Source organism: Melozone crissalis, unplaced genomic scaffold (genome assembly GCF_028551555.1).
Source record: "Melozone crissalis strain CALT ecotype California unplaced genomic scaffold, PUWL_Pcris_2 ptg000017l_1, whole genome shotgun sequence".
NCBI lineage: Eukaryota > Metazoa > Chordata > Aves > Passeriformes > Passerellidae > Melozone > Melozone crissalis.
In genome coordinates this window covers 15286735-15309955 of record NW_026535795.1, presented here as the reverse complement: position 1 = coordinate 15309955, position 23221 = coordinate 15286735, and the positions used below count along the sequence as shown (strand labels likewise).

The following is a 23221-nucleotide window of genomic DNA, read 5'->3' as shown; positions in this document are numbered from 1 at the left end:
AAATAATTCTGCTCCTCAGCAGCTAAGAAGACACAAATGCTTCTTTCACAGCCTTTCACTGTGCTGTGCATGTATATACATCTAAATCACTTCCAGTGTCTTTGCAGCTTTTCTTCTTCACTCAAACTTGAAAAAAATTTTTGGGTCATCAGAAAGTAGTATGCTTGCAGGCAAAAGCTGATCAAACACTTGAACAGCTCCAATTTCAAGTTATCCACTATGGTGGACATGGGAGAGTCCATAAGTTTTATCACAGCAAATAAGTATTGTTCAATATCAAATATTGATGGTTAATCAGAATATCGAAAACATAGAAGACAAACGTAAGTCTTGGGATGCAGTTTCACTATCTTAATCTGCTCTAGCTGCAGGCTGCTTGCAAAAGGGGCATTCACAGGACCAACACAAACTTTAAGACCATGTTGTATGAAAAATGCATTACTAAAATAAGATTTTTATTACATGCCTTTTATCCCTTCTTCTTCATTAATAAAATAATCCTCTTATGCATGCAGTACCGCTCCTTGAGCTTCTCAGAACAAGCTCCTTCCTAAAAAGGCAAAGGCCTATCATATGCCATTGAAGGACACCCTCTTCTCAAGTATCAGTGCCATTACTTCAGATTCAATATGACTGCACACAGCTGTCCCTTCCAGAATTTCCAGGCTGTGAATTTGCTTCCAAACAGAAAACATCCTTGTTTATGTCAGGCTGAATTGCATGTCCCTCCAGAGGCAGCTGGCCAGGAGAGGCAACTTCACTTAGCACAGTTAAAAACAGTAATGGATACAGGACAGACCAATTCAGGAGGTAATTTCATTACTCATTTAGAACAAGGGTGAGTTTCTGCCAAAAGGGATGCTCCTGTCCTCCCCACACCAGAGAGAACTTCCTCCCTCTCCTTCCCTTGCACCAGGCTGATGATTACGCTGTAACATGGCAAATCAGATCTCTTTATTCTCTCTCTCATTTGTTTTTTCCAGGGCTACCTTTCACCTGGATCAGTGAACTGACTGATGAAAAGACTCCTTGTGTGCCATCATTTTTTTCTAAATCTATCAAGTATTTCAATTTGAGGTTGGATTGTAAGAAAGCATGTGTCTAGGCAGCACTAGCTCTTCACCTGCATCAGAGAGCAGACAATGTACATGCTCAGGACACTGCTGGATGATATGCAGGGGCCTGCACTTAACTTCAGGGTATGATAAATCTAATCCATCTAGACAGACTGTATACAGAACATAGGACAGAACTCTAATTTTGCTAAATTGAGTTACCTTGTTGTAGGTTATAAGTTCAGGACATATAGAGGAATTAGTTTCACCTCACAGCCTTTGAAAGAAAACCCAGACCCTTAAGCTCTCTCCTTTGCTCCATCCCCTTGCAGCCACAACCCAAACCCTGCCTTGGGGTCTGGCATGCTTGACTGCCACATGAGCAAGTGTCATGCAGACTTTTTGCCAGGCTAGCTTTCTGCTGGCTTAGTGAGCTCAAACAGCTTATCAGACAGTCACATAAACATTAGAACCAACTCATGTAATGAGGACCAGACATGCAGTGAGTGACCTCTGGAACTGCCTTCAAATCCTGCAGCCTAAGCTGAGGATCACATACAAAAGGGTAGGGAAATATATTCACAAACTCATTAGAGTCTTTATGGTGCTCTGTGGATACAAGTAACTAGGGCTATAAATGAATACCTGAGTACACATCAGCATGGACAATTATGTTATAAGTTTCTGAAGTGGATAGAAGCCTTTTGATAAACCAGGTAATAATGTCTTATTTCACAGAGGGTAGAAACACCCCTTGAAGTGCTCAATGCCAGCCTGGATGGGGCTTTGAGCAACCTGGTCTAGTGGAGGGTGCCTCTGCCCATGGCAAGGGGTTGAAATGAGTTGTTTGAGGTCCCTTCCTACCTAAAGCAGTTTGTGATTCTGTGATGCAGCAATGGACCACATTTTCTTTCAGCCACTGTAAGCATCCTCCCTTACAAATTACAGGGGCAGTTTGCAAACACATGCATAAATACAACAGAGACATAGGACAGAAAACACCAGCTACTTAAGCCAAACATCACTCATAAAAATGACTTGTGTTTGAAGTCAGTTATAAAACCGCTCATAAAATAAGGAATGCTTTTCTGCAAGCAGCTGGAAGCCAAAGGCAGGTGGCACTCTGCACCAAACACGCCTTCCCAAATTCCGTCAGATAGGCCTAAGGAGGAAACTGACCTACTCACCAGGTTGCACGTTCAATCAAACCCAATTTGCTCTCTAGATTTCCAGTGGATGTTCTTGGTTCTGGCTGCTTGTAAGATAAGCTATTCCTGCAAAAGCTCTGGTCATTATTGCCCAAGATCTGCAAAGTACAGCAGGCACATCCTCCTGTACTTCTAAGATCCAAGCCCTTGCCTTCCTAAAATGCTAACAGAACTTCTGTTTCCCTTTTTCTCCATCCTTCTTTCCCTCCCTTTCCTCATTCACCCCCACACCAATTCCTGTTAAAATCTGAGTGATCAAAATGAGAAACCAAAGCTATCTACTGTGTGAACTGAACTGGGTAAACAACTTATACAAAAAAAAGAGCAGTTTTTAGAAAGGTAAGCTGAATCTGTATAGCTTTTGCTTGCAATATCTACCAGGTAAAAGCAGTAACTTCTTTTTTCCTTACCCAAACTTCTCCACACCAAATTCCATGGGTTAGATCAAGTCAGAGTTTACTTTAACAGTGCAAGTTAAGGTAGTTCCTACTAAGTGAAATTCAGTTAAGTACATTTGGAATATAGAAAATATTCACATGCTTAAGACAGTTTTGTGGGAACTCAGCACATCACTCCTGATGTGCAGAGTCGCCAAGACAACCCTTGGGGGGCTCGGAGGTCCTGGAACGTTGCCAGAAGTGTTTGGTGGTTGGACTTTGATCCTGCATGGGACGCAACACCTGTATGAGGATGGGAGGATCACACAGGGATAAGTGGTGAAGGGATAGGTTAATTATAGTGTGAAACACAGGTTTTAGAATCTCGGTACAGGGGGGTTCTAGGAGACAAGATGGAGGAATTAGGGCGTGTCCTGTCCTTCTTCTTCTTCTTGTCATCCATCTTCGATGGTGATGGTGGCACTTTGAGATTGGTTCTTACTGAATGTGCACTTGTCAATAAGGGTGAAAGGCAGTGGGAGGAAAAGGTAAATATCTTACACGTAGTTTTTGGTATAAAAATAAGTGGCCGCCCCGAGGGCAGTCAGTGTGCTCATGGCTGACTTGCTGTGCAGACCTCTGTTGGGCCGGGAGAAAATATTGTAGGTAAGAATTAATAAACAACACTGAAGAACTGAAAAACCTGAAGACTCCTTTCGTCCTTTGGAGTTCGGGCTGCCTCAAGGCCATCCAGAACCTTTCCAGGCCATTAGAACAGCCGAGACGGGACACAGTTTCACATCACAGATCTTACAATGGAAATCCATTATCCCAGGGGCAATTGCCAACTAGGATGTGCAGTTATTGTAAACAGACCCCCAGAAGATTTTACTTCTTTCAAAACTAACTGCAGATCTCAATACAATTTATTTAACTCTAATACTCTAGTCCTGAATAAAGGTGGACCATCACATGGGTTTAATGCTCAACCCCTCCGTGCTTAGAAAGACTTGATTACAGCAGATCAATTCCTGATTTCATCCCCTAGAAATCAGCATGAGATGAGGATGCACCACACCAAAGCAACAATGAAGGAAAAAGCTGACTACACCCAAGTCTAAAACTAGTTCCTCAGTTAAGAATTAAGAGGAAGTTTCTCAGAAGCCTGATCACAGCCTCTTTTGCAGGTAAGGACAGCACAGCAGGAACATGGGCAAGGTTTCTGTTTTTGGGCCCTGGATGCAATTGCAGAACCATAGAAGCTGGAAGAGATTTCTGGAGGAGTGATTACTCTCCAAGCAAGAGTCATTTCAAAGCTGGATCCAGTTGTTCAGGGCCTTATAGATTTAAAAATCTCTAAGGATGTAGATCCTAGCATTACATACCATTCTAATTGCAAAAGTAGTTTCCTTTTATCCAACGGGAATTTCCTTTGCTGCAAGTAGTATAATCAATGAGATTTTTAACCTGAAAATATCACAAGCCAGAATAAAAAGAAAAATTAAAATGAACACATCAGAAGAATTTTAAAATTCCCTTTCTAAAACTGTTTTATAATGAATAAGGAGTCAACTCAGATACTTCACATTAAAGGCATAGGTGGAGCAGAAATTAATTTTCTGGTAAGTTTTTCAGGGCAGATGTTAATATATCAAAATAACAAGCTTAATACTAAATTGATTGCCAACTCTGAAAAATGTTCAATACTTTCCAGAAAAAGAGCATGTGAAAAACTGTGCAAGACCTGAGTATTGCATCATCAGTCTGATTCAGTTCAAGAGCAAATGTCTAGGATACAGCAAAAGAAGAGCACCAGACAATAATTCCCCTTTGCTTGTACATCCATCTGTACTTCAGGCAGTGTCTGTCTCTCCTGAGTCCTGCAGAAGCTTCTTCCCCAGTGCACTGAAACACTGCTGTTCCTTGTGAACACAGAAGTTATTTATTCTCACACTTTGTGCTGCAGAAAAACAGTAAGGCAGCCTCACCCATGAAATATTGAGACTTCTTCCTTGAGACACAAAAATTATCAAGAGCTTGACCTATTATTACAGAATCACTCTTTCACCCCACCAATAAAAAAATCTCCCAAAATATGCAATATAAAGTAGCACATTCTGAAGATTTTATCAAAAACTAACTCTGACAGACCATTTGAACAGCTCTGAGCAGTCACAACTCCCATTGCCCACACATGCTGTCCAGAGATGGAACTTTCCAATGCCCTTGGCAAACAGCAAGGATAAGAATGCCAGCCTCAACCCTAAAAAAGCCTGACAAAAATCTTCTCTACAGACAGGCTGGCTTGCCAACACTCACCTGGAGAGAAATTACCAAATACTTTTACTTGGTGTAGTATTTCCTTTCCATAATATTACTTGCACATTTCTCCCATGTTAACCTTTAAGCAGAATTTAAGCTGATGCAGGCATCTTAGACGTAAAATGAAAGCCCTAGTTACTTCTGTATTGATTTTATTCATTCCAACATTACTCTTTTTTCCTCCCTTTCCAAGCTTCATTGCCATATCCTTTTGGAAAATGGCAGCTGTATTATTACATACCCCATGTCCAGCATTGCAGTGTTATAGTTGGGGTATCTAAAAAAATCCTCAGAAAATATTTAAAATGTTCTGAAGAAGGGTAATCGTACCATAAGATGTAAGAAAGACAGTATTAGTCTGGTGAGTTGTGGTACAATCAGGTGCCAAGCCCAGCTGTAAAGAGTATCATATTTGTTTAAGCCACCATGAGGGAACCAAAGCATGGATACTCTTTTGAGCCTTGTGCACAGCAATTCCAGCTAATGAGCTTTAGCTGACGAGTGGAGAGGTCTGAAAGCACCCACAGAGCCCAGGACATTTAGTTGTCTGTGAAACCTCAGTAATTCAATTACTCTGCATCATAATAACATTTTAAAAGTAAAATGATAGTAACTCACCTTACCACTGAACATTTCCTCAGCACCTCAAGAGTCAGGTTCAGTCTTGGGCACAGCCATGCCCTGCTCAGGAGCAAGGTGTCCCCAGGGAGACACAAGGTTCCCGAGACCACATGCCAGCACAAGTGACCATGAGGGGCTAGCTCAGCAATACCAGCAGACTGCACCACCCCACTCCCTACTCTTTCAAACTCCAAATATCTCAAGGATTTGCAGATTATAGCTTTTATTTAATGAACTGGAAATAATGACATGCTTCTGTGACTAGATGCCCTTCTGCAGGTCAGGAGCAGATATTAAACACAACTGAAAAACACAGTTCACTTGAGTAGTTTATGAGTTTAAGCTAGTGAAGTCTGTCTTTACAATTCAGTAAAGAAGCGCTTAGCAAGCTCCTACATCAGCCTAAAACTGCAAGAAATTAATTCTGCCAATAAATATGCAAACATAACAAAGCATAGGTGACAAACAGCAAATAAATAGTACCTGCACACTGAAGCCATATCCAGCTTCCATGAATCCAAAACCACCTGCTTTTCTAACTCCTGTGGAGCAATATGAAAACAATGCTATTGCAACTGGTTGGTATTTTAATGTTGTATTATTTTTGTAGTAGAGGCAGCTGGAACTACGACCACAGTGTTAGAAAGTGCCACCATCCCAGCTAATGATCAGACAAAGAGGGCATATTAGGTCTTGCTGTCACAGATGTTTTAATACTCCAACCACAACCTGAAAACACCACACACAAGGTGAGGCTGAATGTCCTGAGCCGCAGGAACTGTATTTGACTTTACTGGGTATTTCTACTAAAATATTTTTTGAGAAGTTGTACTGATTTTCCCAATGAAAATTGATCAGAGGGGCCATTTTAGCTTGCCAGGCTGCATATACCCACTCCACCATTTGAAAGGATTTCTCTTGTGCACAGAGCTCTACAGCTAATCTTACAAAGCCCCATGAACAGCGTTCTGATGAAGTGTTAACTGCAGAATAAATCAGCTTAAATCCAGGAAATTGTTCCAACAGATTAAAGTCTTGATGCCAAAGAGAAAGGAGGAAGTCCTGCTCCCACTTTAGAAATATCTCACTTTGCTTTGAGCCTGCAACCCACTATTTCCATTTGGTGGTCTAAAATTTTTTATCAAAAGAGACAGTGAATAATGGGTTCACATACATGCCATGCTGCTAAGACTGTACTTGCATCATATCCTCTTCAAAGACATCTTTTTGAAAGTGAAGAGCTTTGATCTATTTATTATTCTTTACAAGGAATTCATTGCACACCTTTGATCATTCACATCAGCCTTTTCAGAATCTCTACCTGTTTCACTGGGTCTTTGAGGGCGATGGGACTAGAACCCATGCAGCATTCAACACAGCTGCATTGTGAGCTTACACACCACTGTTTCCTAATTTGATCACTTATTTTTCCACAAGCATCTAACCTTCAATTTGCTTTTCTAAACAATAGGATAATATTTTGATAGAGCTGCCTATTATAAACCCCAGTTCTGCCTCTGACTGGAAAACCAATTCAGAGCTCATCACTGTACACATACAGTGGGGGCTGTTGTCCAGCCACATTACATCACTGCTGAATTTAAAATGCTGCTTTCTCACTTAGTGCCACAGGATTTTTTTCATGTTTCCTCAGAGCTAACTATGATAATGTATGTTTATTGATACAAATAAATGTCACTTGTCTTCAGTTTCTTTTTCTAACTTTGACTTCTCTGTGCTTTTGGCTTCCACATCATTCTCTGGCAATGGTTAATATTGTGAAAACACTGTATAAAATAGATCTTCCATCTGTCTGATTTATAGCTATATTTTTATTGGATGTCCCAACAGTCTTCATGGTCTCAGAAATGCCAATTATTCTTCACTCACCTCCTGCACCAGTCACCCTTTCATAAAGCTTTACTACTTCCCTTTGTCCTCCCAATGGCTTCCTTCTGAGGAGCAAAGTCCTAAACCGTTTAACGTCTCCTCTCTTCTAATTCCATGCCTTTGATCTCTCATCACCTCCCTCTCTCTTTTCTAGGTCTCTTTTACTCAAGAGTTTGCTCATTATGCTGATAATGGGCTCCAGTGTTGATTATTCATATGATTTTACTGCTTTATAGGACTTCCTCAGGGAGATCTATCAGAGTTTCTCTTTGGAAGTGTGCCTTAATGCTGCCACAAACCTTCATAAATGTTTATGCAACCTTTGACATAATGCTCTGCTTCCCCCATCACTCCCAGAGTTGGGAATTTCATTAAAAATATTTTACTACATAATTTTAAATGTAACGCTCATATACTTCTCTCTTGACCTCAAGTTGACTGCAACTTTTTTTTTTAATTAGCCCTTTCATGTACATTTGCTCCATTCGTGTATGAGCTACATTAGGAGCTGCAAAGAGAAAAAGTATCCATCCACTGCAGAGAAATCCTACCCTCTCCTCTCCTTGTCCAAGAGCTTTGATGAAACAAAGGGTGCAGAGGGAATCATCACAAGCTCAGGCATTCATTTCTTTTCAAAACAATGGCTTGATCTGCTTTAGTTGAGTAAGTTCATCATTATCTCTTTCTAGGCTGTACTCTTGGTCTTCTTGGACCCTTCAGGCAATGCTTCTTATGTCAATATTACTCAATATAGTGAAGTCAGAGACCAGTTCCTTCCATCTATCTGAACCTCCTGTTTGGCACAGGAACACAATTTTTTTTTCTTCAATTCCTTTACCAAACCACGCATCGGAATTAAGTAGTCTTGTTTCTCTTGGGATCTTTTGAGTCAGTGTGAAATAACTTTGCATTGAATGAAGGGACCAACAATTTCCACTGAAGCTCAATACAGTGGCACGTGATACACTCCTGTTAAACATTCACCCCAGTTAGAGATTAAATGTTTTGATTTTCCTCCAAATGAAGACATAATCAGGGAAGAAACCAAGAAAGACGTAAAAGCTCCAAGGCTACTTCTCCTGCAATGCCTTTGCAGACAGCTTGGAGGAAAATGGAACCCTCACCATCATTGATTGAAAGCTGTTTTCTACCTTCTACTATGCAATCAGCAGTAATAAAAGTCATGGCTCTTCATCAAGCCACTGCAGGAGAGAAACAGCACAGCACCACACAGATTGGGGTGACTCTGTTAATGCAGGTGCTCAGAGGAAGAAGCAGTAGCTGTCATTGTTAAAATGTGATTGTTAAAAATCAGCAGTATACAGGCATGCCAGAGAAATAAGGATGGAACTTTCTCATAGTTGCTCAGAAACCACTGCAGCCTTGTCTGCTTGGCCAGACAAGAGAAAGAAATCCCCCTCCTACTGCAACTGCACCCAGGATTCAGAGGCATCAGAAGATGCTAGGAGGAAGGCACCTCTGCTCCCCACAGCCTGGCTTTCCCTGTACCTCTGATCCACACAGGTTATTGAACCCTGCTGCAGGGAAGCAGAGACCAAGGGCATGGAACAAGTCCCTTGATGGAGGGAAAGGTAAGTGCCAGTCTTGAAAGCTGAGGTCCCAGACCCTGGAATCACTGCTGCTCAAAACCTTGGTGTTTCCTTAAAAACACAAAAGAAAATGTGAGTCTAGTGATTAAGGACAGGCTAAAAATACTTCAGACTTCACTAAATGAAATGTTTAAAGATCAGGATTTAAACTCTGTCAGCTTTTCCTTACTGAATGTTTTGACAATACAAAGACTGTATTTGCTTAAGTAATTTTTGGGCCAACAAGGTGATTGATGATGACTTCTGCATAAGCAGTTCACTTAGGATAAAAATAGCATAAGCGCCATGTTTATAATCAATCCATTGCCCAGAACAGTTGAAGACTAGAGATCTGAGAAAACATTAATATATCACATCAGTGAATAAAACTATTGGAAAGCAAGATATCTGTATTACAACATTTTTCAGTTCAGAGAATTAGTGATCAGATAACAATTTAAGCTTTCTGGTGCAATGTGTTTTAAGCCATTCCAATTTTTTTCCCCAAGAACTACTATCTACCAATGAGAGAAAGCAGAGAGATTCATATTCTGGAAACCTCCCTAAATGGCTGAGTAATATGTGCCTAAACAGTTATTTTATGAAAATTAAGTACTGACAGTACTTCTCCTGCATTTATACACAGTTTAAAATTCATATTTCTATTCTACTGTAATTCTAATTTCTTTATAGCTTACTATGCCATACTAGGGACTTTATCCTATTTCTTATTTCTTCCTTTTTTTAAAGGGAGCACAGGCTTCTCCGACTGTTTTATTACTTTTATTGTTAAGAAACTCCTGTCTTTATTAAAGAAAAATAAAACAATTTAAGTCAAGAGGGGAAAAAGCAGTTATCTTTTATAAGGCCCAAGGAAAAACATGCATTACTCTTCTACTACTGACAAAAAAAAGATAATAAAATGCTCAGTGAATGTCTCCTCCATCTGTCTGAGAAATCCTATGCAGCACAATTTCCAAAGCTGGCATTTGAAGGCTGTCTTGGGCTTGTTTCACAACCTCAAAAACATGTTTTTAAACAAGGAAAAAAGAAGTAAGTTTTTTCCCCAGATCAAACCAGCTCTTGAGGACATTTCCTGAAGCTCAGCATCAAGAGACACAAGCACTGAGCTCACTGTCCCTTCCCAAAAGCTGCTTCTGCGCTGCCTCCCAGCGCTGCTGGAATTGCTACAGAAATTCTGCTTCCTTCAGGATACCACAGTTTAAAAAATAAATAAATAAATAAAATAAAGGCAGAATGGCAGACTCCTTAAACAATGTTCAGTAAGGAAATATAATTATCTAACACCTAAAACCACTGCCAGAAATGGAATGCATTCATGAGGAACAGGCACCCAACCCTCCCCTCCTGAGAAACCAACTGGTAAGCTCTGCAAATAGTTTTAAAGACATTTTTATACTGGTGTGAGTGTAGCGTACATATAATTATAGCAGCCTAGAATCCCCCTTGAGAACACTTCATTTAGGCCATTACTACCAAATGTCACATCAAAAGCCATTGCTCACAGTGTAAGCTCCACACTATCCAAAGGCTTGATGGGTTCATTATTCTTTTGGAGCTTCTGAAGTACACGGGACCAGGCAGCCCTGGTGTTGACACTGCTGTTTCCCAGATTTCAAGAACTGCTCAAATACCTGGATACAAGCCTGTCAGGCTACCTAAAATTCAGAAACTATCGCCAACATTCCTATGCATTTACAAAGAATTAATGAAGACACAGTCAACATCAACAGGAGACCGAACAAACAAAACCACTAAAAAACATTTGGTTAAGAAAGGCACAAGAAGTGTCTGTTACCACTTTGCTATGACTATCTCAGGCCAGAGGGGAACCAGAAAGGTGGCATGTCCTTAAGACTGGAAAAGATCTCTAAGATCATTCAGTCCAATAACTAAAACACTAAATCATAAAAAATCTTCCGTTTTCCACCCAAAATATCGATATATCAGAAAGTAAGATTTGGGCAGGGAGGGTGGTGGCAAGCAAGTATGACAGCATTTTTTATTCCTGCACCTCCATCTCTATGCTTCCCAGAATGCCAGCACAGAATTTCAGAAGCACCAGGATAGCCCCCAAGGAAATCAGATCAGCAAAGGTTTTTAACTTCCTTGCAGGTCTGGGGTGAGAACTGGAACAGTGGGTGAGTGACAGGGAGTGCTGCAGCATAGTCAACTAATTTTAAAGCAAGTAACACCTCTGAGTAACCTCACAGACCTGAGATGGCTCCTTCCCTTGGAGCACAGCCACAAAAAAATCAGTCAGCAATTACTATGACCAAAGAGTCTGGTCACAGATCCTCTGACCACATGCAATACATCCAGACAAGCACATATTCAAACACCAGGACAACAAAAAACAATCTGGCCTTAAGTTTTTTCAAAAGCTTCCCCAACTGCAAGCATCACACTTTGCAATTCCACATAAATAACTCTTTTGCATGTTGGAAACAGGAGAAATCCTCATATTTTTAAGATTTGAACTGCTGCTGAAGGGATCAGAAAAAAAGCATTTGGAGAGCAACAGAGCTCACCCACGCATGGAGGTGCTTCCTGAAGCTTGGCTGGCAGCAGGAAATACTTTGAGTTGTTTGGGGCATTTTAGTAGAAGCTTAGAAAAATTTTGTGATCCCTTGAAATCACAGGCAACTTGTCTCTGGCTCCTGCCTCATGTGGTCAACCCCACAGCTGAGTCCAGGGGCAGGATAGCCATGAGCTCCAAGTCTACTTAAAGCAGTTACAAATACAGAAATTAAGTGTCCAAAAGGTATTGAATATCTGGGCAATGGTTCTGCTCAGTGTGGCAAAAAAAAAATATTTTAAACCTTTACTCTCTTATGTCAAGACCCCCACCACACATGGCAGCATTCCCAGGCTGGGGTACACCTGGATCTCTGCAGCACACAGCCCATATTGCTGCTCCTCCCTGTGGTGGAGACCTCGCTTTTTCTTCAGTGTGGCAGTGGGAAAAAACAGAATGACACTTCAGCAAAAATGACCTGAACTACTCCATTAGCTCTTTTTCTACAAAGCTACAGCCTCCTCTGTGCTTTTGTATTCACTCTGCTGGAAAAGTCCAGCCCTTTTGCAACTTAGACATTTGTGCTGAAATCTTGGCAATGACAGGTTAGTAACTGAAAAATGTCAGTTGAGAGCCCTAGATCATGCCAACTCCTCAGTTACAATAATTCAGCTCTACAGCAGAGCAGCACTAACTAGTGTGGTGCCCGACACTACCAAGTCACATTACAGCCAGGGACACAACCCAGGCTACAGCCCAGCACCACAGGCTAACACAGGCAAGCCAAGGACTCACCAAGGAGACATCCTGATGGAAAACTTTCTAAGCAACAACTTCCTTATGTTTCTCACAACACTACAGCAGCAGCTACAGTGGTTGCATGATATAGACACTGCACAGTTTAAAACGCTGAATAATGTCCTCACTTTGAACCAGCAGCCTGGTGGTCCCTCAGTTCTGCTCTCAACTCCAAAGCAGTCCTGGACCCCCACAGGCACTTGACCATGCTCACCTGTGTGGGGATAGAGCAGAGAGGCCACGCACTGACCAGTGACCTCACAGACTGTTTAATAAACATGAACTGGCAGCAACACCTGGTGAGTGTTCCACCCACCTACTGCTAGAAGTAATAAAAAAAAATCTCACTGATTTTTTACCCCAATAATGAATGCTTCCAATTAACTACTTAAAACATGTCAGGAAAGAAGAATTTTATTCTGTGGCTGAGCTAATCCACATGAAGATTTTCACTAAACTCTGTGCCTTTCTTTAGGTCAGCCAATGGATCAAGCCCAAAGGCATTGTAAAATGAGGAAAAAAAAAATCTTAACTGCCTTTCCGGAGGGGCCATATGATATGTATTTGATAACCTTTTTAACCAAACTAAAGGAGAAAAGAAGTTTAATTTGTAACAAGGGGCATTTCTTTCTGGAAAACCATATCAGAATGAACTGCATAAGCAAAATAGCAAATGTAGAGCTCTTATACAATGATTAAAACCACTTCTTTGTCAACTGAGCGGCCAGTCCTTGCCCAGCACTCCCAGCGCCGTTGTATTAGTTCTCCACCAAGGCAGAGACAAACCATGCAGCACGTGAGCTGGCAGAACAGAAAAGCAGACTTAAACCACTCCCCAAATCACATCTGCCATCTGGAAACAAGCTCTCCTTTTCCAATCTGAGTCATAAAACTACACACTTACACAAATCAAGTTTTTCTTTCTACCTATGCAAAGGTAGAAATAACCTTCACATCCTGAAACCATTCCCCCACCCCCAGATTCTACTGGCTAAGTAGTAGCCAAAACTACTACAGCCAAAAGAAACTGTTAAAAACACAAGCACCTAACTTCAGTTTCCACACAAAAACAGACCAAAAAAACCCTCAGCAGAAAACTACATGTGACAACAGTACTGGAGAATCCAGGCAAATTTTCAAGAACACATCTGAAAAATCAATCTAGAGAACAGAAATTTCAATAAAGATCTGTGTCCTTTGTATTTATAAAACTTAAATGTACACAGACACCAAATAATTCTAGAACACACTATAAGGGTATCAGCAGCAAAATTTGTGAATTTCCAGTTATATTTTTAAAGTATTTATTATGCTTATAAATTAATTACAATAAGGTCCATATATAGGATAAAAAGTATTACTAGATCCTCATTAATTTACATAATGCACTAAACCCCTTCCTTAATCACCGCCTTTGTTTAAGGAATTCCAGAGGTTAACCCAGGGTCAGACTGTTTATCTGCCTCAGCACAGAGAAACCATCAAAGACACAGTCACAAAATCAACTGAATTAGGACCTAGGTGTAATTCATACACCAAGCTGTGTTAATCTAACTACAGCATCAAATGGGACCATCTGAAATAGGAAGTGCATGCACAGACACCAGACTGCAGTCCAGCCCATAAGGTCGCAGTTTCAATCAGCAGCAGCAAGCACAGATATGCACTTACCTGACTGAACTGATTCTAATTAAACTCCCACATGTGTATACTGCCAGTACAACACTACTAAATCAGCATCAATTTGTAATTTGTTGGGCTCATTTTCAGCCCAAGCTGATGGCAGACTGGGCTCACTGAGGGCACAGGACAGGCAGAGCCTCCCCTGGCTGTACAGCCAACATGGACAGCTGCAGAAAACCCTGAGTGGGAGAGCCCCTGCCTGCACCAACACGCAGCTGAAAGCACGGGGGGGGGGCAGAAGTGTCAATTCTCCCAGGGAGAGAGACTGCAAGGAGCCTTTTGCAGCACTCTACTACACACTGTATTCATGAAGTCCAGAAAAAGGGGCAAGGAGCAGTGAAAGTCTCCCGAGGATACAAGCTATGCTGAGAACAAAGAGAAAGGCTGGCTGAAGATCTGCAGAAAAACCCTCTAAGAGTAATAATGGAGAAATAAAACAGATTAAGTTCAGCACAAATAAAGTTCCAGTCTGAAGATATATAGTCCTTATTTCACATATAGAGTGGTGTGCTCCAAACTGACCATTAATATTCAGAAAATCTTGCTGGAGTCACAACAGATTGATTAAAGCATCAGTTCAAAGACATTGAACACATGAAAAAATAATGTTAGACAATTATTAGTAATGAAACTACCATATAAGAATATAGAATGGCTACATCTTAAATCCTGGATGCAGTGCCTGCTCCTTCCTTTCAAGGGAACATAAATGGAAAGGAAAATATTTTTTAAAAGGAAACAAGGTTTGAAAATACAAATGAGAAATAATCAATCAGGCTAGGGTTCTTCTGCCTGGAAACAGAGATTGCTGCAGTGACATACAACAGAAATCTGTAAAATCATCAACTGAATGGAGAAGGTAAATTGAGATCAGTTATTCACTGTGTCCAAACAATACAACAGCTAAGAGATAGGAAATGAAGCCAGCAACTGTCAAATTCAAAACAAAACAGAGCTAGTCAGCACCTACAAGGTGATTCTGTGCTCTGGAAAATCTCCCCTGGGATGTGGCAGTGCCTTACATTTAAATGGATGGGAGACAAGGGCTAGTTCACAGAAGAAAAGTACATTTATCATGAACAAAATAAAAGCAAACAACATCTACCTCTTGATATCCTACAAATGACAAGAGACAGGAGGGCCATCAGGCAAAGGTTTATATTACACATCCTGATCTTATGATCTTCTCTTTTTGGTCACTGTTAGAAAAGAACAGTGTTCTTACATGACAAAAATCAATTATGTCTCTGGTACTCCTCAGACCTTTGTTGAACTCACTCAGCTTACTTACCTGGCAAAAGCTGATCTTCTGGGGAGATGAGGACACAGAGGGGCTGGATTAGTACTCTGATTATTCAGCAAACTGAACTGGGTCAGGAAAACCTCCAGTAAATGCTGAAGGTGGTACAAGAGAGAGCAAGAATATGTGACCACCCCTTTGGCATGGAAGCCAGTCTTTTGATCAGTTTAAGATGTAACACACAGCTTCATCAGCAAAGCAGAGATAAAAAGGAAGTAACTGATTGCCTACTTTCTCTGTTCAAACACACAGGTAAAAGCCACAATTCCAGCTCTTGTGGACAGAAAAAATAGTGCAGCTACACATCTTTAGTCCATCTGCTAACTACAAAGAGAGTCTCATTTATATATGACCAAATAGTAAAGGTTACTTTAAAATTAAACATTACATTTATAACCTCTCCTAGTTTTATATTACGTAAATAAGGAAAACCCCTTTGGGGAACTAGGCCCATGTAAATACAGAAATGCATCCAAGCTTTGAAAGGACAAGAGCCAAATGAAAACAGAGCTATTCCTTCCATGCTTCCCACAGCACTCATTGGATTACCATAATAAATGGTGCTGTACCAGTCACAGAATACAATGGGATATGACCAGATAGAAAATGGTGAGTGATCAATAAGGTCATTAAAAATCCATAAATTCCATTTGTAATTCAGAATTTACAAGAGCAGACCTGAAAACCAAGTGAGGTTATTGAAGCCTCTCATCAATCCTGCTTTGCACAACAGTAGGCACAGTTACCCAACCCTTTCACAGCAGGACCAAATCACACCTGCCCTGCTTAACAACAGACCAGACTGGCCAGGACACTGAGAATGCCCAGAGAGAAGCAACACAGGATTTTGTTATTCCTCCCAAACCACATAAACATGAAACCACTGAGGAGTAGTGAGACACCTAACAGGACCACTGTCTTCCACATTACACAAGGAAGCTACCAAACCACTCCTCAGGCTCCTGGAACCATCCCAGGTTAAACCAGGCCATCATACTCACAGACTGAAACAGCCTGAGCCAGCCCTGCACAGTGCCCAACATGGGCAGCACTGACATATCTACTTTTATCCAAGACACAGCTGACACAATGAGCACAAGATAAGCTCTGCTCAGGGAGGGTTATGGTGTCAGCACTGCCTATGGAAACAGAACTGAGGGTTTGGCTTCGCCATTTTCCAGGAAGAAACTAAGATACTGTTTGTGAGAATGAAAATGAAGTAATTAAAAATTAAAACCCCTAGTCTCTTCTTACACATAAAAACAATCCCCCCCAAAATATAAAGCTGAATTGCTTTCTTTTTTGTTTTTATTTTCATCCTTAAACTATACTACCATTATATTTTTTGTGCTTCTTACTGAAATACCTATATGTTACTACTGTGCTGTAATGCTTGCCTTGAGCACACAATAGAAGAATGTTTAAAAAAGAAGTCTCAGAAGTATCTCTAAAAAGATTTTCTAGCATATCTTTAAGGAATCATACTACATGTTGTATGTAATAAAACTTCTGAAATCTAAAGGTACCACTACACTTACACTTTCCAATGGAAAACACTGAGGACTGTGTATGACCAATGTGAAGTAAGAGCTGCAAATGGGAGCACTGGAGGGTTTCTGAAGATGAGATTAGAAAAATCCAAATCAAACACCTTTATTAATTTCAATTAATTTTTAACCTCAGATGGAGAATGAGTAGCTAGGAATACAGTTACAGGCTCCAGTAATGCTGCTTCAAGCAGTTGTATAATTTTAATTCTATAATATTGTTAAATTTTCATTGTGTAATATTTCCAGCTTCTACCTTTGCAAACATCTTCATACAAGGCAAATATAAGGCACATGAAGCTGCTGCCCTAAGACACGGTACTTTGTGTGCCACACAAGGCTCAAAATTCCAAATGAATAATTGAAATTGGAACAGTCATTGCCCATCTTGAGCCCCCTCAACAATTCCCAGTCCAGTGGCCAATAATCCAGATGAATCTTACTGATCACTTTGCTTCTTCAGTGCTTTCTTCAGTGCTCCACCCCAGTTCACGAAGCGAGACATCTGGTAAGGTCTGCTCGCCTAGCCCAAGGAAATAATTGTGCTAGAAAACTTTCATGTTAATTTTAAATTGAGCTCCCTCACTCTACATCACCTTTCTGCTTTTTCCCACAGACTGATGCTCTGCTGCACCTGGTTTGCCAGGCTCCATCATTTGGAAGACAAATGTTTCTACAGACAAGGCAAAGCAGAAGCTAAAGCAATGAGCCTCCAAGTCCTCTGACCATGGGAAACTCACAAGCATGCCTGACACACAAAGCAGAACCAGATTCTTCATAGAACGGCCTGGGTTGGGAGGGGCCTTAAAGCTCACCCAATACCAATCCACCTGACACGGGCAGGGACATCTTCCACCAGACCAGTCTGCTCCGAGCCCTGTCCAACCCAGCCTTACATACTTGTATTCCATTCCTCTCCACTTGTAACCCCCATCCTCTCATCACCTCAGTATTCAAACACAAAAACTCCTCTGGATTTCCCAGACACAACCCCCTGATCCTCACCAGACAGTTCCTGTTCTCTGGAGCAAACACGCGTGTGACCAAGTCACAACCTCACAGCAATTCCTGCTGTGACTGTACTTTATCCCGACACCATCGCACAGCGGCTCCAACACCCCCCCAGAGCCGCCGGGACAGGGCTCACGGCCTCGCTTGCTCTGTAACACCCCATCTTCTGTAGCGCCCTTTAGAATGATTGTCTTTAAGGTACCAGAAGCCTCTGATTTCGAGACAACGCATTTAATTACTCCTTGTGACTTACACTAAATACAAAATATTCATTAAACAGAAAAAAGAGACATGATGTAACAAGCCAACGAAAATCTTCAAAAGCTATTCCCTTCCCATTCATATCCCTACAAGGCTGGGCCGAATTAAAGATAAACACCCAGTGTGCGTTGTCCGAACTAAATAATACAAACGAGAATTCTGAGATCTGAATACCATAAAGAAAAGCTATAAATTGAAAGAAATCAGAACGCCCGACGCACTCCCGTCCGTTATTTGCATGAAAAAGCCATCTCCGCAATAACCTCGGGCACTTCCGAGGCGTTTCCCCCACTCCCAGCGCAGCCCGGCGTGACGAGGATCATTTCCCACTCCTGCGGGGGGAGCGGGTCCCTCGGCCGGCGCCTCACAGCGGCGCCGGGCTGCGCTGAGCTCCCCCTCCCCTCAGCGGCGCGTCTCGGCGGGCGACGGCGGCGGCACCAACCCCCCTCGCGGCGAAATCACCCCCGCCGGCGCCGGGGCGCGGCGGGACACACAGCGCCCGCGGGCGCGGCTGCTATTGACTCCGGCCCGCCCGCCGCTGCCGCGTGGCACCTGCTGTCCAGGGGCAGCCGCGCGTCTCGGAGCCGCAGCGGTTCCGCGGGGTCCCGCGAGTGCGGGGGGGATGCCGGCGGGGCCGGCCTGGGACTCACCTGGACCGCGGCACCTCCGCACTCCGCCCGCCGCGGCACGGAGCTCTCTGCGCCTGCGCGGAAGCCGCCCCTGCGCGGGGTCGGGACTACAAACAACATGGCGCCGCCCCCCACCGCCCTCGGGCGGCGCCTCTCGCAGCTTCCCCCTCCCGCCGGCAGATGGCGCCGCCTCGCTGTGCGCGCCGCAGGGCCCGTCCCGGCCCCGCCCCGACCGTGAGGGCGTCGCGGGCGGAGCCGTGTCGTTTGGGCTCGGGACCACGCCGGTGCTGCCGTGTCTCGGTAGGGTGACGTCCTGTGAGCACAGCTGTCCCTCCGTCCCCGCTCGAGGGCCACAGCCGTACCCGTCCCATAGCAAGCTCGCTACCTGTCTGGCAGCGCTCCGCGGAGGCGCTTGCTATCCTCCACCTCCTCCTGCCTTTCCCCCTTTCTAGGGGCGTCTCCAAGGGGAAGCACTCCCTTCCCGGAGTAGTGTGGCATTTCCAGGGCCTCTCACCTTACCCTCGGTAAGGCTTTACCCTAAACATTTAGGATCGAGGTATTTCCCAAACCTAGCCTGTGCCCTGGTTTCTGGTGCCATCCTGTGGTCTTTGCCCTTGAACAAGTCTTGGAGCAAACAGCAGTTCAGGCAGACCACACCAGCTGTATTGACTGTGCCTCCCTACGAGGATCGGGATTTTCTTTGCGATCCCTCTTCAGAAGTGTGCACTAAGTGATCACTGGGCTCAAGCCAGCCTGGCTGAGATGGCCCCGTGGTGGAGCTGAGCGTACCCAGCGAGGCCCGAATGGCCAGGCCAGCCTCACCTGGGAGCCCCAGCCCACCCTTGGGAAGTGTCATTGCCCCTCAGCCCAGTGCCCTCCTCCCTGCCTGCCTTACAGGAAGGTGCCTGTCTCCAGCTGTGCCTTCTCAGCTTGGCTCTGAATGGACTTTGGCTTTTAAGTTGCTTGTCCCTTGGGCAGACCCCTACAATGCATATTACACCCCACCAACCTTCTTCTAATTGGACAATTTTTTAATTTACATTTAACTTTTGTTTCGTATAGATACTTTTTCATATAAAAGCCATTAAATAGTACCATGACAAGTAATACCTGCCCCTTCTTGCACAATACCAAGCATAATTCCAGCTCTTTGTAATACCTTTGAACTTGCTTGGGCTACCAAGACCTAGAGAGGAAGGAAGAGGAGATAAGCGTGGACTTGTGCAGGCACTAAAAGCAGAAATATCAATACTGCTGTTTACATTTTTAGGGATTATGTAAACTAGATGAGCTAGTTTGAACAGAGGTAGAAAGAGGGGAATTTCCTGCCACACGACTGTAAATCATTGTCCTGGCTCTCTCAACCAGGAAGCTGCTTTTAGGCTCTCTCGTGTGGTTGGTCCCTACACTCCTTAATGTTGTCCACACGGATTAGGTGCTGGAGTTTATCCAGAGAAGGGCAACACAGCTGGAAAGGGTTTGCAGCACAAGATCATGAGGAGTGGCCGAGGGAGCTGGAGGGAGTCAGCCTGGAGAAAAGGAGGCTCAGGTGAAACTCTGCAGCTCCCTGACAGGAGGGTGGAGCCAGGCTCTTTTCTCTGGCAACAAGTGACAGGATAAGAGGAAATGGCCTCAAGTTTCTACCAAGGGAGGACTAGATTGTATATCAGGGAAAATTTCTTCACTAAAATGGTAGTCAGGCATTGGAACAGGCTGCCCAGGGCAGTGTTGGAGTTACCACTCCTGGAAGTGTTCAAAAAATGTGTGGATGGGGCAGCTGGGTGTTAAGGAAACTGCCCAGTATGTCCCATTCCCAAGACTCTCTGGCAGTCACTCCTCTACCACCAGTGACTTTAACTGCTGGCACTGAAGCCCCTTTGCAGCAGCAGCAGCTCCAGTGACCTGAGGCCTGCCCTGCTTGACCCCCTGCACTCCCCGCTCTCACAGGCACACCAGCTTTCTCATCAGTTCAACCCCAGGTTTCCCATGGGAGTCTCAGATGTCTTGTTCCATAAAGCCATTTATTTCCTGCACAGTAACAGAGAAACAGGTTGAGCTTGTAATATATATTAAGAAACAATTCATGCTACAAAAGAATGTATTTTATAAAGATTGTAAAATCCAAGCGAGTCTCTGACCACAAGCAGCCTGAGAGGCAGACTCCAAAATTCCTGAAGGCAGCAGGATAACGATCAGCATTTAGCTTATGAATAGACACACCCAGCATGATGATCACATCCAAAGATGCCTAAGAGCGATCATTGCCCTGTTGATAACATTGATCAAGATAGCAGGAGTCGCCAGAAAGATACTTGTGAATACGCGACTTCCCGGGATTCAATCAACGCTGGCTATCAACCAGGAAACAGCGATTGTCCAGCTCTGCACAGTGAAAGAACCAACTGTGAATACGCAGAGTTATAAAAGAAACTTGGAGTCCTTCGCCTCGGGCATAGTAAACTGTATGAAACAGCCCTGCTAGAAGCGATTCTCGTGAACGGGGAAGGGTCCGATGTGATAGGGGTCAAATCCAGGCTCAACCAGCGCTGAACCCGGGCTCGATGCTGTCTCTTTGGCTGTGATGGTTTTGAGGACCGTATTTTGGTTGTGGAAAAAGATAAATAAATATTTTCTCATTTTTTGATAAATTAGTGCTATAAATGATCAAATCGAGACCCAAATTTAAAAGAAAAATTTAGCAAAGATTTATTAATTCGTCCACAAGACCAAATTTCAGTCGTCAAAAACCACCACAGCCAAGGGTCAGCGTCGAGCCTGGGTTCGGTGCTGGGTGCACACACGGATCTGACCTCCGAATGTCAGTCTCCCCCTGTTCACGAATGCTGCTTCGCGCAGCGAGTTTTTAAACAGTTTATTCTGCCCAAGGCAGAGATGACCGAATGTTCTTTGTGTCTCTTCACATGCAGAACCAGGGCTTTACATGTGCAGAAGTGGACAAAGATCCAGTCCAGGTGTCTAGATGTTGTCAGAGAACTTCGGGAAGCCAGCATTCACATGTATCAGGGTGGTGCTGTCAGTCATTGTGGTAGATGTAATCTTCGAGTCAATAATCACTCTTGAGTGGTCGCTGTGACCAGGGGAAGCCGGTGATTATCACCCTGGAAGCTTCTATTCTTACATTAAAGAGCCCAATGTTATCTCAGCATAGTCTGGGAACTAGATGTACTGAGACACTAGACACTGCTCCTGGCCAGGGTGGTCAAAAGACATAGTTTGGATCTTACAATATTTTATACATTAATAGCATGAATTATCGCTACGATATACTACACAAAGATTTATTAATTTGTCTGTGAGACCGCAGTTCAATCATTGAAACCACCACAGCCAAAGAGACAGCGTCAAGCCCGGGATCAGCGCCAGGTGAACCTGGATCTGACCCCTCGAGTGTCAGAGTCTCCCCATTCATGCTTGCTGCTTCACACGGTGAGGTTTTATACAGTTTATTCTGCCCGAGGCAAAGATGACCAAATTTCCTTTGTGCTCTTCACATGCATCGCTGTTGCTTTCCATGTGCAGAGGTGGACAAAGGCTGAGTCCAGGTGTGCCATCGGCTTAGGAGGAGCCATGTATTCAGCTGTATCAGGTTGGCCCTGCTGACTGTCTTGATAGATGCAATCTGCAGTGTTATGAACAAAAATTCTGTTTATTTTTTTTCTGTGAGAAAAAGGTTACCACTACTGCTGGGCTGCTGCCTGTGTTGTGGTAATTACGGGTCGTTGTTGTTAATGGTTGTTTTTGTATCAGTAAAAGCCCTGGCAGGGGCGAGTTAATGGCCCTCCTCCGAGACAGTGGGTGGGGACCTTCCCGAACAGTGAGGAGAAGAGACTTTGGAGGGGAGGGATATGCAAAATACTCCAAGGACCAGCATGCTGTGTGGGACCCCTATTCCAAATGCACGGAGAAAACCCCAAAAACAATGAGCCACCTAAGAGTTGAGAGACTGGAGTGATGTCTGGACGTGAGGAGCCGAGTGCTGAGCCTGCAGAGATGCGGAACACCTTTGGAGTCCCTCTTGCCCTGACCAAGGGAGCCGTCCCCAGCGCCGAGAGCGGGCGGGAAGGGGCCGGGAAAAGTAACATCGGATGGGATCACCACACCCTAAAGACTCTTACGCGGACCTGATCCCCAGCTCTGCCCCTAGTGGACAAAGCTGCGCTTATCCTCCTCCTCTGAGTCGCCCTGGGAGAAACGGTGGGAGACTGCAGCACCGCCAAGCTGCCCAATCCTGAGCTGATCACTTTTAATAAAGGCATTAAAAAGGAGAAGAAGTCTCCTGGCCCTGTTTATTTCAGCTGGGGCGCTCGTCCATGCTGCAAGAGGACTCAGGACTGGCTATCTTGGACCTCCAGGACAGCTGGATACCAGGA

The 23221-nt window shown here is 43.6% G+C and overlaps 1 protein-coding gene across 4 annotated transcripts in view; it reads right to left on the bottom strand.

Annotated features, from left to right (window-relative positions):
- Positions 1 to 18894, bottom strand: part of NDRG3 (NDRG family member 3) — a 58487-nt gene extending 39593 nt beyond the window's left edge. For 3 of the 4 annotated variants that reach the window (XM_054274450.1, XM_054274452.1, XM_054274453.1), the window contains exon 1: positions 18852 to 18894. The gene's annotated coding sequence lies outside the window, so the exon portion shown is untranslated. Of the gene's footprint in view, positions 1 to 15373; positions 15478 to 18851 lie in introns of all 4 variants that reach the window. The other variant, XM_054274451.1, reaches the window with a different exon arrangement.
- Positions 18895 to 23221: the final 4327 nt, after the last annotated feature.